The sequence below is a fragment of the Miniopterus natalensis genome, chromosome 12 (assembly GCF_054644295.1).
Source record: "Miniopterus natalensis isolate mMinNat1 chromosome 12, mMinNat1.hap1, whole genome shotgun sequence".
In the NCBI taxonomy this organism is placed as follows: Eukaryota; Metazoa; Chordata; class Mammalia; order Chiroptera; family Miniopteridae; genus Miniopterus; species Miniopterus natalensis.
This window is the reverse complement of record NC_142092.1, coordinates 66,311,667-66,327,609: the sequence shown is the minus strand read 5'-3', so window position 1 is coordinate 66,327,609 and position 15,943 is coordinate 66,311,667. Positions and strand designations below refer to the sequence as shown.

The following is a 15,943-nucleotide window of genomic DNA, read 5'->3' as shown; positions in this document are numbered from 1 at the left end:
TAAATCTTCCTGGTCCTTGACTTCTGTCATCTGCAGGTCTACCTACCCTTTGTCTTCTCTCAACCTATTGTTGAGTGCACAAGTAACCTAAATGAGATAGAAGGTCATATCTAAATTTGTGAAGAGGGTATTTAAGAGCCTAAAGATTGTGTTTACATTTAGAATATCCTTTTCTCTCCATTTTCAAGTTTAAGGCCCAAGTGCCGTTGATGTTAGGGGAAGAAAGACACAGCTCTAACAGTCTTTCTGTTATACCTTGTGTCACTCCATAACTCCTTCTGGGGTTCCTGATTTTTGCACTGCAGCTCAAGAATCCTGGAAACCCACCATAGAAGGGAAGGAGGAGGGGGGAAACCAATAGATTGAAGGTTGGAGAAAGATAGCTAGTGGGCAGAGTAATGCCCATTCAGTTGTGCTCACCTCTACTGATGGAAAGATGTGCCCCTAAGTTTTCTGTCTTCATTGATAGGGACATAGTGATTTTTGCTTAGAGAAACCTCTGTTAAAAATGATTGTTTTTAAATGCAAGAAAAAAAGACGAATTTGGAACCTTTGTGAAGATGAAGTAAATATGCATATATGCATATTTATTAATATGCACACTTTTATTTTATTTTCTCTTCTTGAAATGGCAAGAAGGATATCTGGGGAACAGGATATACTCTGTAAGCAACTCTTCACCATGTTGGAATTTCAGGATTCCTCTTAATGCAAAAGGCATGCTTCTTTCATTGTTTGTATTGCTCTGCTTTCCATTTTAAACTTAACTGGCTCCGCACCAGTTAAGTTAGTGTAGTGGCAGGTATCTGGTGAAACGTGGCTGTTACATAGCATCTTACAAAGTTTGTGTGGAGTGAGCCACAGAGGGTCCTGGTGAGAAGAAACCTTTTTGCCTTTGCATTTTTTCATTTCTTGTTTTCCTGTGCCCCGCCTAACTAACCTTGATTGGATGTGATGTGGGTAAGATAGCCATCGTAATGTAGAAAGGAACATGCTCGATCCCTGCCTCTTCTCTATGTAATGAGTTCATGTAAAAAATATATCAAAAGAAGTCCTCATAGCAGAATCCTCACATTTCAAAGGGGAGCATATGTGTTATAAGAACTGCTGATTCATTAAGAATGCTTCCTAATTCGAACAGCGACAGCTGCTTCTGGTTAGAATAAACCTCATCTCCTTTGGGCCGTCTCTCCAAGAGGATGTTAATTTCGGTTGAGCGTTACTCCTGCTCTGGCTTTCCCGCTCCCTCCCTCCCTCTTCCCTCAGTTGCGACGCTTTACCCTTCTCAGTGTTCACGTGACTGGAACAGCCCACTGTACCAGCCCCCACCTTTAAAAATGACTGACATCGAGATTACAAATGCTAATAAAACTCTTTTGATAATGTATTTTGTGTGTATCCACAGTGGCAGTGTAGTGTATTGTATGGCAGTAATGAAAAAAAAGTTGCGGCACATTGTAGTCATGAATTCTAAGTGTAATAATTTAAAGTACAGGGAGTATTTCAGAAACTGCCATTGTCCATTAAATGAAACCGCTGTATCAACGTATCATAGCATGCTGTTCTAATCACTTTCCTCCAAATACCAGCTTTTGAAAGAAACATGGCTGGATTTTTTCATATGAAATCTGAAATCCCATAATTGAATGGCTCGGCAGAATAGGTAAATGAATGTAGCAACATGCATTCAAATCTGTCTCTTTGGTTTGTAATGAGCTGATTGAAGTTCACAGTTGTAAGACTTGCCATTTTATTTTCTGATTTTACATTCTGGACCCAGACAAAGGTGCCAGTTTTTTGTATTCACAGAAAAGGAAGAAGAATAAAATTTGTTCATAAAAAATCAAGTAGCCCTTTTTGGGGCTCACTATTGGTTTCAGTGCTCCAGTGGCCTTTATTCAACTGTCCTTCTATAAAGTAAAGGATTTTCTAAGGTGCCCGTTTCTGTTTAACTTTAGAATTACTAACAACCCTTGTTAGGGCTTAAAGAAACTCTGCCACAACTGATGGGGTTGGTTGTCTGCCACGTGTGTGTGCTCACACTTGTGAGAGATAATTGGTGCCTGTGCATACTTCTCTCAGGGCACTTAGCTCAGTAATTACACTTGTTGATTTATGCGTCTTTCCCCTCTGGACACTGAGCAACTTAAAACTAGAGACTGATTCACTTGTTAGCCCCTGGACCCAGCAAAGGGCCCCCCAGTTAATAAATGTTTGATGACCCAATGAGCCATAGACTGCTAAGCCAAATGAGTGTCAGAGTAGACATCAAAATCTACAGTAGGCAGAAAGATCATCGGGTTCAGAGCTAAACTGACACCATTTCAAGTCCTGGTAAATAAGGGATTATGGGAATTTCCTGTGGAATCCAATTGAAATTTTGATGTTTCAGGACAATTCTAGGTATTGAAGATAACAACTACTCTACTCTACATTCTCTCAGACAAGAGAAACCATGTTCTTTTGCACATGACTTGGTAGGAGGTACAGCAGAAAGAAAGAAGGGAGTAACACTGGGGGATTGCTAAGCCATTCAGTAGGGACAGAGATATCTACTTCTAGGTTTGTTGGGATGTCCTTTGGCTCTGCAGATGTGTAGCTCTGGATAAGTCCCTCCCTCTCTCTGGACTTCTGCTTCTTTCTGCTGCAAAATGAGAGCATTGAACAGTTTAGAGCAACTGGCTGCTCTTACACCTCCTTTGCCTTACCTGGTTGGGCCAAGTCGCAGAGAACTTGGGTTCTGCTTTTTCTGGTCATGGAACAAACCCTTGCCATCACCCATAGAATCATGGTCAGACCTCTGGGCTGGGTATGGTTTTTTAGCTGGGAGAAAGCGCTGTATAATACAGAGGTATGATACATTACACCCTAGTGTAGACAAACTAGTTTATTTCATTCATATGTGAGATGTGTCTTAAGTAATTTGTTAGTAATTAAATAGCATAGCTAATGAAGTTTGTGAATGATATACCATTTTAATGCATAAAGTGTGCTGAAAGTATTTCAACAATATCCCCTCATAGGCGGTAGAGCCACAGCCAGCACCATGGAGCTGTGATACACGGGAATGCCCCCAGGAATATGTTGCTATTAAAACTTGTCCTTCATTGGCCAGCAGGGGGAAAAGGCTAAACTATATAGTGTGGCTTAAAAGATCATGATAGAAGCCAGACTCAAAAGGCTACATACTGTATTATTTTATTTATATGACATTCTATAAAAGGCAGAATTATAGGAATAGGAAACAGATCAGGTCCTGGCAGTGGGGGAAGGATTGACTACAAAGGGCAGCATAAGCAATTGGGTGGTATGTGACAGAAGTGTTCCGTGCATATACACCACTCTATGCGTTTGTCAAAACTCATAGAACTGTATGCCCAAAAGAGTGAATTTTAATTGATGTTAAAAAGCAATGAATTTTAAAAAGGTAGATGGTAGGAAGACAGGTGGTAAACAGATGATCTCCGTATAGCATGCATGGTAAGAGCTATGATGCACATGAATAGACACCCTGTGAGGGGTGAGGGATATTGGATGGGGCACAAGGGAGTGTTTTGGGGGTCCTGAAATGTGTATATTCATTGTGGTGGTCACACAGCTGTATATAATTATCAAAACTCCTCTAACTGTACACATTGAATGGGTGGCTTTTATTGTATGTAAACTACAATTCAAAGTTGACTTATGAAAAAAGAAAAAGGATCATGAGCTTTAAAACCAGAAGACCTTTCTTCAGATCCTGACTGTCCCTTTACTAGCCTCCATTTCTCCATCTGTTAGTTATAGCTGAAGAGACCCATCTCAATAGGTGAGCTGAGGAGCAGAGATAAGGACCTTGAACTGCTTGGTCCAATGCCTGCCACAGCTGAGGTCCTAGGCATTTTTATTCGCACCCCATGAGTGGCTCAATGTGCAGAACTGGTCTTTAAATTAACTAAAGCTGCTCTCTTTTAGACCCATAAAAGTTAAGTTCAAATTTTTGTGAAAGGTAAAAATGTTAACATCCATATGTTTGTTTAATGATAGCTCTTAGAGTCTCATTGCTGTTGCTATCTTTTATATCACTACAGCACACTAAATCTCCTAGGGTTAAGTCTTTTTCATTAGTTAAGAACAGTATATGCTATTCCTTCAGCCAGGAAAGCACGAGGAATTATTTGCAGTGTTAGCTTCAAGAGTCTTTCATTGAGGAATAATTGAAAAAATACTGGTGACATGTTTATGATCCCCATCATTTTTTCCTTTCCTTTTATTCTTTGAAATGAAATCTTTATCTTGTGTCAAGTGGATAAATATTAATAAAATCTCTATTGACCCTAGCCCACTCTTTTGTGACAGATACAATCTTAAGAGTAATTGTAAAAAATATGCATATGCTTCTGGCATTCAGCATTTTAAAGGCATCTAAAAGAATCCAAAATATAGCTTTGTACCACTCTTTCTCATGAGACAGCAAGTGGGCATCCCCTACCTAGCAATCATAACAGAAGCTACTGTTTTTGTGTGCCTAGTATGTTCTGTGAACTGTGATGGGCACTTGTATTATTTGCATATTATTAAATTATTTGTATTAAATTGCTTAATTTGTTTCTTACCATGGCCTTATGAGGTAACTAGGAAGTACTGCCCTTTTGCAGAGGAAAGCCCGATGTGGAGAGATGAAGTAACAGTGCGGGGGCACCCTCTATTAAGTGGAGGGACCACACCTGTCGTTCAGGGCTGTCCAGCTCCACCTCCTCTCCCACCACGTCACGTGGCTGCTGCCTCTGCGGGAGGCTCACTCTTCAGGCCAACCTTGCCTTCTTCTAGATCCAAATCCTCATTTTAACTGTATTCAGTAATTAAAAGAGCCCTGGCAGAAGTCATCGCTTTTGGAACTCCTCTTCCTTGAGGACTTATGCCAGCTACGTGGGTCTTAAACCTTTTGAGTTTGTCTGCTTCCAGACTTCCCCTTTCAGTCATCTTCTACTCTTGTAAAAATGATCTTCTAAAAAGACAAATCTGATCAAATCCCTCCTTGCTTAAAACCCTCTTTTGCTTTTAGGAAAAGAGCTAAACTTTAATCTTGCACATAAAACTCCTCACAAGCTGGTCTTTTTGGATTTGTCTAGTCACATCATCTACTGCCAAGACCCCCCCCTCCCCCCCCCCAAAAAAGAAGCACACAGAGAAATATCCTGTCCTACTCTTAGGTGTGATCCAGCCACTCCAAGCCATTTGTAGTTGACTGTGCCTCTGTGATATTTTGTTCCCTCCATAGGGAAATGCACTTTTCCTTCAACTAACTTCTCTTTCTCATTTAGCTGATAGCCCAGACTGTTGAGATGCCCTTCCCCAGTGTCCCCTAGCTCTTGGTGCCCAGCTGTATCACAGCATCATCACAGTGCATTGTGATTACCTGTCTACATGTGTCTCTTCCCCAGGGGACTTAGGTTCCTTGAAGACAGACAGCACTGTGTCCTGTTCATTTATTCACCCTGGCTGTCTAGCACAGGGCCAGCATATACAGATGCTTACTAAATATTTATATGAAGTATCCAGCCTTGTAGATTTGGCCTCAAAATCTAACGAGGAAAAAGCTATTCTGACCCTTTCTTTTTCCTCTCAACTCAGAGTGTCCTTGGATAAGTGAGTGTGTCCCGCTTTCTGAGGCCCACCAGGGTTTATTGAGACTGACTGCTTCCACATTAAGGAAGGTCACTGAAAACCTTATTAGCCAGCCACCCCTGCGCTGAAACTGAGATCCATGAAAGCATGGTGCAGTGGGAAGAGCATGAGGTTCTGTGTGACTAGTTTGCCAAAGAGAGCAAACTTCCATTTCCTCCGGGGGCCTGTTTGGGAGCGGGGCCGGCACAGCTATTAAGCATACTTAAAGGCTCAAAAAGGTAGGCGATGCGCCTTCCCCTGGTCAGTCACCTCCCCACCACAAGCCACCTGACTTGGAAGGTGGTAGGCAGGGAGGAATCACACATGGGAGGCTGTTTTTGTCTGCGTTTGTTTTTTTAAAGGAAATGGGGGAGTATTTTAATTTGAAAGTTAATAAAAAGTAATACATGTTTATTGTAGAAAGTTTAGAGAATATAGGAAAACACAAACATGAAAGTGAAAATTTTTTGGTATGTATTATAGAGCCTGCTTCTATATCTAAATGTATTATAAATATTTTCCTCTGTTAAAATATTTTTCTATAGTCTGATTTTAATGAATATATAATATTCTATCATTTTAATAGTTCATAACTTATTGTGAAATATTATTGTACATTTAGGTTGCTTCCAAGAATTTGCAATTATGAATAACTACTTAAAGGACAAAACAACTTAAATTTTTTTTAAGGCAGTTGCATGCTCAATACATAAGCCATAGAAAATGTAGAAAAGAATGTACAAGGAAACAATTATCTAGAATCTCATAACCTAGAAATAACCACAGTTAATTTTTCATCGTCTAGTCTTCCTGTGAGTGTGTATGATTGCATATGATACGTAGTTAGCCATGGCACTTTTTTTCAATCCATGTTATTTCATAAGCGTTTTCCCATATCATGAAAAATATTCTAAAATGTAACTTTCTATTGCTTGGATTTATATATTTTCATTACATAATTTATTTAACCACTCTCTTAGCACATGGTTTAGGTGTGTATATATGTTTTGTTACTATATATAATAAAGAACTGTCATTTATATTACCAAACAAAATTGAGTCACAACATTTAATGCTGGTGATGATACAGTAAAAGCAATTCATGCATGTATTTTTCTGACCTTCATTTTAATAGTCTGCTTTTAGTAATTACTTATTGAAAGGCTGATTTCCTGTTCTCTTTCATACTGTGTGAGTTTAAGAATGTGTATCAGAGAAACCAGTTTCTATAAGAGGTTTGCTGGTTGAGCCTCCTCTAAAGTTTCATTTTTAGGGTTTCTTTTGAGGGAGACACATAGCTGGTGGCAGGACTGGGAATGTCTGACTTACGACTTGTTCATATTTGATTGTAACCAAACACTTGGCCTTCTTCTAAGCTGCCATATTTTGAGGGACTTTAATAACACCAGTTTTAGCTTTTGTAATATTACAAACTGCTTCTCTTGGCATATAATAATGCAATAGGCATAAACACAGAGATTATTTAAAACAAAGGAGTGGCTGAGGGGTGGGGTTTTCAGGGTGTTTTTAATCATGGTGACAACGGAGAGTGACTATTGGCATCTTATGTTCCAGCTTGGTACCAGGTCCCGCTCCTCAGCTTGCAGGGGTTGGGTCCCTGCACCCTCCCGGAGGGCCCTTTCGTGGAGCCGCCTGTCCCGTACCTGGGCTGTGTGTGTGGGTGTGGCCCAGAGGGAACGAACACTTACCTCCGTTCACGGTGGCCCAGCCAGTGCAGCCTACACTGTGCAGGCTTCATCCTTGTTGCCTCTGTCAGGTCACCCCTAATGCCATGGTGGTTTCATATGCCAGTCTCAACCAGGGCCACCTTAATGGGGTTACACCTTACTCAGCTCCCCCGGTGCCTGTATTGGCAGTGAATGAGGGAGGGAGGGAGTTAATGAATGGGGAGCATGCATGCGCTCATTGACTTACTCATTTTGACAGTTTTGCCCTAACCCCATGCCAAGCGTGTGTGCTGTCTGATGTGCGCTTCACTGGTATCACCCCTGGGACAGATTTTTTTCAGAAACATGTCTACTGATATAGTAAATCGCAAAAACCTGGATCTGACCCTGATCTGTTTTGTGGCTGTACGACTCTGGACAGGTTACTTACCCTTTCTGTACTTCAGTTTTTCCATTTGTTACTTGGGGAAGTAATGGTACCCACTTACCGCGAGTAGTAAATAAGCAGATGCATATAGGGCTCCTGGTACTTGGTAGTTATTATTTGTGTCAATTTGGTGCATCAGGGGTAGCCCAGATGGATCTTGCCATTGGACAGATTATATATACGCTGTTGAACAGGTTGGCTGTGCCTCTGTGTGATTAATTTTGTACAAAAAATTTACTTCCTTTAATCCGGCCCAGGTCTGCCACAAAATGAGATAGCAGTGGGGCTTTTCTTTGGAGTAGGAGAATCTGGTAGGCAGACAGATGCCTGTGGTAGAATGAAGCAAAGAACAAGTGTTGCTTGGCTTGCAAAAATCCTTGCTTTCCTTCCCTCAAAACCCTGTTTTATTTCCAAAAACATTTTGGGAGAAACCTCTTGGTGAGAGAGTTGCTCTGTCACGAAAGGTAACTTGAGAGCAGTTTCCTGTCTGTCTTTGTTGCCAGCTCTCTCCTTGTAAGGTCCTGTTTTGTACCCCAAAGGAGTCTTTGAACATCAGCTGTCTCGAACAATCTCTAGTCTTATCACTTATTTTAATGTTCCTTGCACAGGTCACTCTTGGATGTGGTGCTCTGGGCAGTCTCACCCCAGAATGCTTCCCTTCCTTTATTTAACCTCTGACCTGTGAAAACAAGAGTTAATCAAGAGTTCTGAGGTAGCTAAGAGGAAGGGGAAGTGTTTGGTTACAAATTAAATATGAACAAGTCATAAGTCATAAATCCCCAGTAGTGCTACCAGTTGTGTGTCTCAAGTTGCATATGGTACAGAGTGTTTGGGTTATAAATTCAAGTTCAGGGCTCTCTTATTGCTTGGGGGTAGGTGTTAGGTTCGTTTTCTTTAGTCCTAAAACTCTTTACCTTTTAAAACATTACTTTTATTGGGCCAGCTACATTCATATCCTACTTTCTCTGTGTGCCTGTCTCTCCTTCTTCCTTTCTTTACCTGCCTGCCTGCGTTGATTGGTGTGCTGTTCTGTGAATTGAGACAGAACTGCTTCCTTGAAAGAAGTTAAGCATATGGAAAAAGTTGCCAGGGAAAGGCATTGAAGCATAGAGCGTAAATGGGTTTAAGAGACAGCCAGACACTTTTATAGAGAGATTTGCGATTGAATGATACAACATTCAGGCAGAGATCTGGGGTGGAAATGAACTTAAATGAGTGCTATTTGTGGAAACTGATGCCGTCTAATCTAGCATTTCCTTAATTGTCACCATAAGCATACATTTAAAGCTTTATACTTTAAATTAAAAAAGGCAACAGTCTGTTTAAGAATCTATGACACAGGCCATGGTTTTTCTAGATAAGATCTTAAAAACACACATGTAAGGTAGCAGAGGCAGTGGGTTTTTACACGGAGCACTGGAAACTTAAAATCTCTCTTCTGCCATGTTTGATTAAAACATTTTAAATCAAGCTATTTATATTTGTGTTTCTGAATAGACACATACACTAATTCCTAAAGCAATAAAGAGCTGACACATGACCACTGTCCCTGAAGTTGGCAGAGTAAGAAAACACAGAATTGTTGGGAGGCAGCCAAAGTTGGACCATTCAGAACACTTAGAGCTGAGGGGCTTTGGGAGGCAAGCTTTTACTCTATCAGGCAGTACAGTGAGGACTGCAAGGTGAGGATTTTAAATCCTGATCTGAAGGCCGAGCATTCAATTTGATCATGTTACACAACTAATATTGTGTCGTGTGAAGCGAATAGGATAGAAATCACACCGGACGAGTGAGTTTTGTGTCTACCTCTGCATTTAGCAGCTGTGTTGTCCTAGGCCCATCAGTTCATTTCTCTGAGACTCAGTGTTCTCATCTGTAAAATGGGATGATGATTCATCTCATAGAGTTGTAAAGATTACTTGGGGGTAGGTGCTAGATTAGTTTCCTTTTGGCCCCAAACTCTTTGCCTCCTAAAACATGACTTTTATTTAGCCAGCTACTTTCTCTGTGTGCCTCTCTCTCTCCTCCTTTCTTTACCTATACCTAACCTCAAAGCACCTAACACTTGATGTTTCCCCCTCCCCCCATTAGCTTCAATTTCCTAGCTCTAAAATGAGAATGGTATCAAGTGGCGTCTCAATGGGATACTTAATTTGCTTGTTTACTACTGAAAGCAGGGCAGGACTCCTTGTGTAGCCACATCTTCCTTTTGTTGTGTGTTTTGTTTCATTTTTCCAGTAGTGACAGTGTATTTCTCTTTAGTCTAGGAGAGCTTTCAGAAGGTGGCCTTGCTTAGAACCTCACCAACCCATTACATTATGTTACAGTAGTAATTTAAACCATAAAATAAGATGCTCTGAATGGCAAAAAATAAATAACCTTGCAGGTATGTGAATTCTGGAGCGGGCAACATAAACTCTCAGGAAAACGGAAGGCCTCTGCATGCTCACCCTCACTGGGCTCAGTGGAAAATATCTGAGAATTACTGCTGAATTGTCAGTGCAGGTGACATTACTCCAAAGATCTGTTAGCAACACTTCACCAGTGATAACGGAAAAGCACCTCTGCGCTTTCCTCCTGCAGTCTCCTCCATCACGATAACCCTGTAACAGAAAAGACAACAAATCCACTCTCCAAGAACAACAGTTATTGAGTACCCATCAAGAGAGAAAGAGCCTTGTTTCCAAAATCGAATCAACTGTATTATTTGGGTAGATTTATATAACCACAGATGTTTTATGGGAGTTTTTTGTGTTTTTTCCTAATGCAAATTAATATTTCTACTCATTCAGTACATACAATGTATTTTTCTGCATAGATATAATAGTTACCACAATGGGATGTTAATTATGGACATAAATCAGAGATTCTTGAGCCTAACTGGATACCATAATAAATTGACAATTTGAGATAAGCGGCTGTGAGCAAAGCAGAATGCTCAGATTGCGTGAGACAGGTTCTGGTTTCCCAGAGAGGGATGTTTTTTCTCTTATTTAGGTTCTTCTTACTTTTGATCTTATTAGCAATAAGAATAAAAGTTTATCAGGGGAAAACAGTGCTTACTCTGTTCCATGCACAGTAGTGGGTGCACTCACATATGGTTTACCCTCATTACAGCCATGTGAGGGTGGGTATTATATTCCCATTTCACATATGGGAGAGCAGAGCATGGCTTGGGCCACCGGTAGTAGGTGGCAGAGCTGACATTCAACCTAGGTAGGCCCCTGCCTTTGCAATCTGTGTAAAGTTTACCAGCCAAGTGGCACTTCCTGTGAGAAGGCTTCCCAGAACCTCTCCTCTCTTCCCTTTATGAACCTCAGTCGTAGCACTGACCCTGTGCTGCTGACACTGTCCGCCAACATATCTGCTTCCCTCATTAAACAGAGCTCCCCAAATGCTGCGGCCTGGGGCTATGCCCCATGCACCTTGCAGAATGCCAGGCATATAGTGGGTGGGTCTTAATAAATGCAGAGAACTTGGAGTTAGATGATTGATTACAACATTTGAAAAACAAATGATATGGAAATGTGTGACATTTGGACTGTAAACATCACCTCACTTTTTAGTCCACAGAAATGTCCATTGAAGCTTCATGTGGGTGGCTCAGGAAGATGTGTGCTTTTCCCTCGCGGAGGAATGCATTCTCCTTGGTGCTAAGGCCACATAGGTGGTTTTGTTATGCTTAAAAGTGGGAATGCTTGTTGCTGAGTATAATGGAGGAGAAGGCATGTCTTGTAGAAGGCAGTGTGGTTGGGATCTAGAGCCTTTCCTACATTCCATGAAAAGGCATGAGCATTGTAGGAGTGGGAGAGAGGCAAGCTCCTGGTGTTGCCATTCTCTTCAGTAAGTTTGAAGACAAGAATATCTCCTGACCGGCAGGAAGACTGGCTCAGAGATGGGAGGAGAAGTTTGGAGCTGACCCTGTGGGGACATGCACAGACAGATTCGAGGATTCTTAGCAATTTTAAAGGCTCACCTTAAAAAAATTAGGTTGCCAAACTAAAATAATCAGCCTGGTTTTGTGGCATTCCCACAGCACTTACAGTAGGAACAAGAAAAGCAGGTGGTGGGGTTGACTTGTGTAGGAGAGATGGGCAAGTGTCGGGAAGTCTTTAGTTTGCGGGCACTTCTTAGCCTGCTTTAAACATTTTCTCACTGTTCTAATTATTGGTCACAGACTGCAGCAACCCATTGATAGGGATTGTTTTTAATTCTGGATTATTTTCCTAACCAAAATACTGCCTCCTAAATTTGGAGCCCCCCTCCCAACAGGAGTTGGTTGACCATTACTCTATAGCGCTAGTGGTAATGGCTTTAGCAGAAACTATAGGGATGAGTTACACCTGTCAAGGGAAGTTCTGATTTATTGAATGTCTGACATGTGCCAGGCACACATTAGAGAGTACACAGTCAATACACAGGCATGATCCTTGCTCTCAGGAGGTGACACTAATGGAGAAGACAAATAAGCATATATTATAAACTATGGTGAGTCTTAGTGTCAGGGAAGCCCAGGAGGGCCTCATAGTCTGGAAATAAAATGCATCTATTTAAGTGGAGACCAAAATTTTATAGTCAAAATGGGGGGAGAGTTTATTTAGGATTTTATCTTTTAAAAAAAAAGACACTAAAATTTTGAAAATAAAATTTACTCCAGCAATGCATTATTCTTAGAATAAATGATGAGTCAAGTGGTTTTTTAGGGGAGGAGTTAAGTACCAAAACTGAGCTTCATCCAGGGTTATTTGACTCAAGTCTGTGCTCTTCCCAGCATTTCCCATGCTGCTCTACGTTTTTAAATTCTGGGGTTTTGGGGTGGGTTTTTTTTGTTGTTTTTTTAAAATATATCTTCATTGATTTCAGAGAGAGGAAGGGAGAGGGAGAGGGAGAGATAGAAACATCAGTGATGAGAGAGTCATTGATCGCCTGCAGCCCACAACCCGGGCATGTGCCCTGACTGGGAATCGAACCCTGATGGCCTAGATCCTAGGTCGACGATCAACTGCTGAGCCACGCCCGGCTGGGCGGTTTTGGGTTTTTAATAGAAAGCTTTAAGAACTCTGCTGAATAGCCTTAACTGAGGAATGCTTTGCCATTCAATGAATCTTGTCAAAATCTGCTGATAGGAAGGACTAAAGACAGGAATACCTCCCCTGGAGTACCCAAGGTGGAATTTGAAGAAAGAGCTCAGACAGTGGGCAGTCACCAAAAACAATGCAAGGCCCTGTTTCATGCCCCTCTTCTTAGCCTGGAAAGCATTATTCTAGACGTGAGTAGAGCTCTGCTGTGAGTCCTCCCCAGGGAGGCACTACTTTGGTTTAAGACTGTGTTGTCTCACACAGACAGAAGCCTCTCCATTTGACTGTCAGGCCTGGGAGTGGGGACAGAGCCTGGGCCCAAGTTACCTGGGATACAGTTTAGTGAGAGAAGCTTGGATCCCCGCCAGTGCCTGGGAAGCAGCCTTTTCCCCATCAGGGCTCTGCTGATTGGGTCATGATAATGCTCCATTATAACTTTATAATCGACCAAAAGCCTAAGCCACATAAAATAGTTGGGAAAGAGTCCCAGCTCCTCCTCCGGACCCAAACTATTGCACTTTGTTGTATATGTGCCTCTTTTTCCCACGGGGACCAAGGCCTGCTTGAGTACAGGGACCCTTTGTACTTGTCTTTTGGGCCCCAGCTTTGGCCTGCGCCCACCGTACAGTGATGCTCTGTGGTGAGGACTCCCGCGGTTGTGAGTGGAGCAGGCCCAGGGATGGTCGGAGCGCCTTTCGACGTCGGGGAGGAGCAGCATAATGGGGTGTTTGTTTCCTGTCCCTGGACTGGGAAGCGTGTTTACTCCATGATGACAGACAAGCACGGAATGGAGCGGAGGGTCTCCCCAGCCTCACCTGCGGGCTCAGGCGGCGCGAAGCTGTTGTGCCAGCGCTAATGAAGCGGCACAGGAAGCGGCCCTGGAGGAAGTTCAGCTGTGAGCCTGGCCTCCCAGCAGGGGAAGGGGGGGCCTTTGAAGAAGAAGACAGCTGGGTTTGGGTTTCAGACCTTAACACTGCCATCACTAGGTATTCATCTGTCAGTGCACAGGGGACAACATGTGGAGAGCAGTTGTGTCCAGTCAGGCCAAAGGGGGAAAGAAATGGCTGATTTCCAGGGTAACGATGAAACCTTGGGCGCCGAGGGTTCTGTGTAGCATAGCCAAGAATCGATTTGCTGAGGCTGAGGCTGAGGCTGAGCGCGAACCTGGGCACTGTCTGCCATGTGCCAGGCCGTCCTGCCGTCACCTTCCTTCACCTTCCTTCACCTTCCTTCACTTTCATAGCAGGGTCGGGGGCAGGGGCACAGGGAGGCTGGATGTTCCAGCCCAAGCTGGTCAGTTGAACATAGTGGCCAAAACCACTGCCACGTATGCCGAGTCCTAAATTATCAGGGAACCCAGCCTGCCCCAGCCACTTCATCAGTATTCCTAAAAGGAGTTCACTTGTCTCTTATTAATATGAGGCCACAGTCCTTGCAAGGAATACTTTCTCTTCTTGCTTTTTATAATCCTCCTTCCTGATTGTCAGTTCCTAGATTTAACTAGCAGTGTTTTTTCTTTCAGGAAAAAAAAATTGTAATCCTTTGTTGAATTTGTTTACTAAGAGTCCTCTAATCTGGGTAAGGGTTTTCTTCTGAGGCGATTTATTGTTTCTACTAGACTGGCTTTTAGCTCAGCTGAGGTTTATTTAACAGACTAGGAAGGGGGAAATTTATCTCCTCCCTAATCCCTCTTGAATGTTTCCATCGCTCTGCCAGAGTGGATGCCGTGCAAAGTGGCAGCAGTCGTTTGCTCTGTAATAGTCAACATGCAGCTGCCAGAGCTGATTGAAACATATTAACATAAGTGATAATGCTGTCGTAGAAGTGAAAAGTTAAGTTGCTTATCAGTATATTCTGATAAACTACTTAAATTTTACAGTAGCATGTGCCGGCTTCAGACAGACGTTAGTGATAGGGAACTGTGCACTTTATCTGTCCTCTCTGTTGCCTCTCACTTCATATATTACCCTCAGCGTCGCGGCTGGTAATCTGTGCCGGGCGCTGATTTCCCTCCGCCTGGCAGGATGGGGTCGGGCCGGGCCGGCTCTCCCGTCCGCGTCCAGCTCTATCAGCAGCGGATGCTGTCAGCTCAGCAGGGCGGATGCGAGCAGGCCGGCCAGCGCTTGGTACAGCACGTCTCACATGACTATTTGATGTCGTTTCGGAGAGTTTCATATGGAGAATAAAGCTACTTACATTAAGTGACACAACTTCTTGGGAGTGGGGATGTATTTCAGCAACAGTTCTGCAGCACCTTTGCTGTTGGTCTTTGGTTTTGTTTGTTGAGTCAGCCCTGAGCATTGATGGTATGCTGGCTGCATGCTTGGCCCTGGGAGGACAAGGTGAAGAAAGATGGGATCTTTCTTCTCTGTTTGCCCAGTCTGTTGGGAAGACAGACACCACTGAGTGCCACATGGTGTGTGGAGTGTTATAACAAGAGTAGGCACATGCCCAGGGCAGCATGGAAGAGGGCATGAGAGGCAGGGAGGGGCTGGGGTACTGTTAAGAGGATGAGTAGACATCAGCTAGACTAGACCAGGAAGGTCAGAGGGAGAAAGGAGCCAAGTTTAGACTAGCTCAGGCAGGTTTGAGGTCGCCTACGCATGCTCGGAGTGAGGGGAAGTCGAGAGACGACAGCCAGAGAGGCAGTCAAGGGCCTGACAGTGGAAAACCTTGCACGCCATCCTAAGAAGTCCTGCAGCAATGGGTTGGCTGCAGGAATTTAATCCAGTGTGCCACTTAGATTTGCATTTTACAAAGAGCATTCATTCTAAGAGCAACACAGAGGATGGACTATGGTCAGGTCCATGCTGCTGTCAGATTTAAGGGGCATGATAGGACCCAGTGGAGGGCAGTGGGGAGGGAGAGTTAGTGCTCATCCCACAATAAGTAGGGAGAGGGTGTGTTATAGAATGTTTGGTGTAACAGTATGAATGGTTTTGGGCTCATGGGGCCTTTGGGACAACTTGCAGCTGCCAGCCTGGAAGTGCTGCGTGTATGTGTGGCTGTGTGTGTCTAATCAGGAGGAACTTGAAGAGAAGCTTTCCTGGAAAAGGTGGGTGTGGTGGGGGAGGCCTGGGGCTACTCAGAGATAGTTCCTGATT

At 43.0% G+C, this 15,943-nt stretch overlaps 1 protein-coding gene across 3 annotated transcripts in view; it reads left to right on the top strand.

Annotated features, from left to right (window-relative positions):
- The window catches only part of DENND1A (DENN domain containing 1A), a 405,649-nt gene that overhangs the window by 173,472 nt on the left and 216,234 nt on the right, over nucleotides 1-15,943 (top strand). The window lies entirely within an intron of this gene.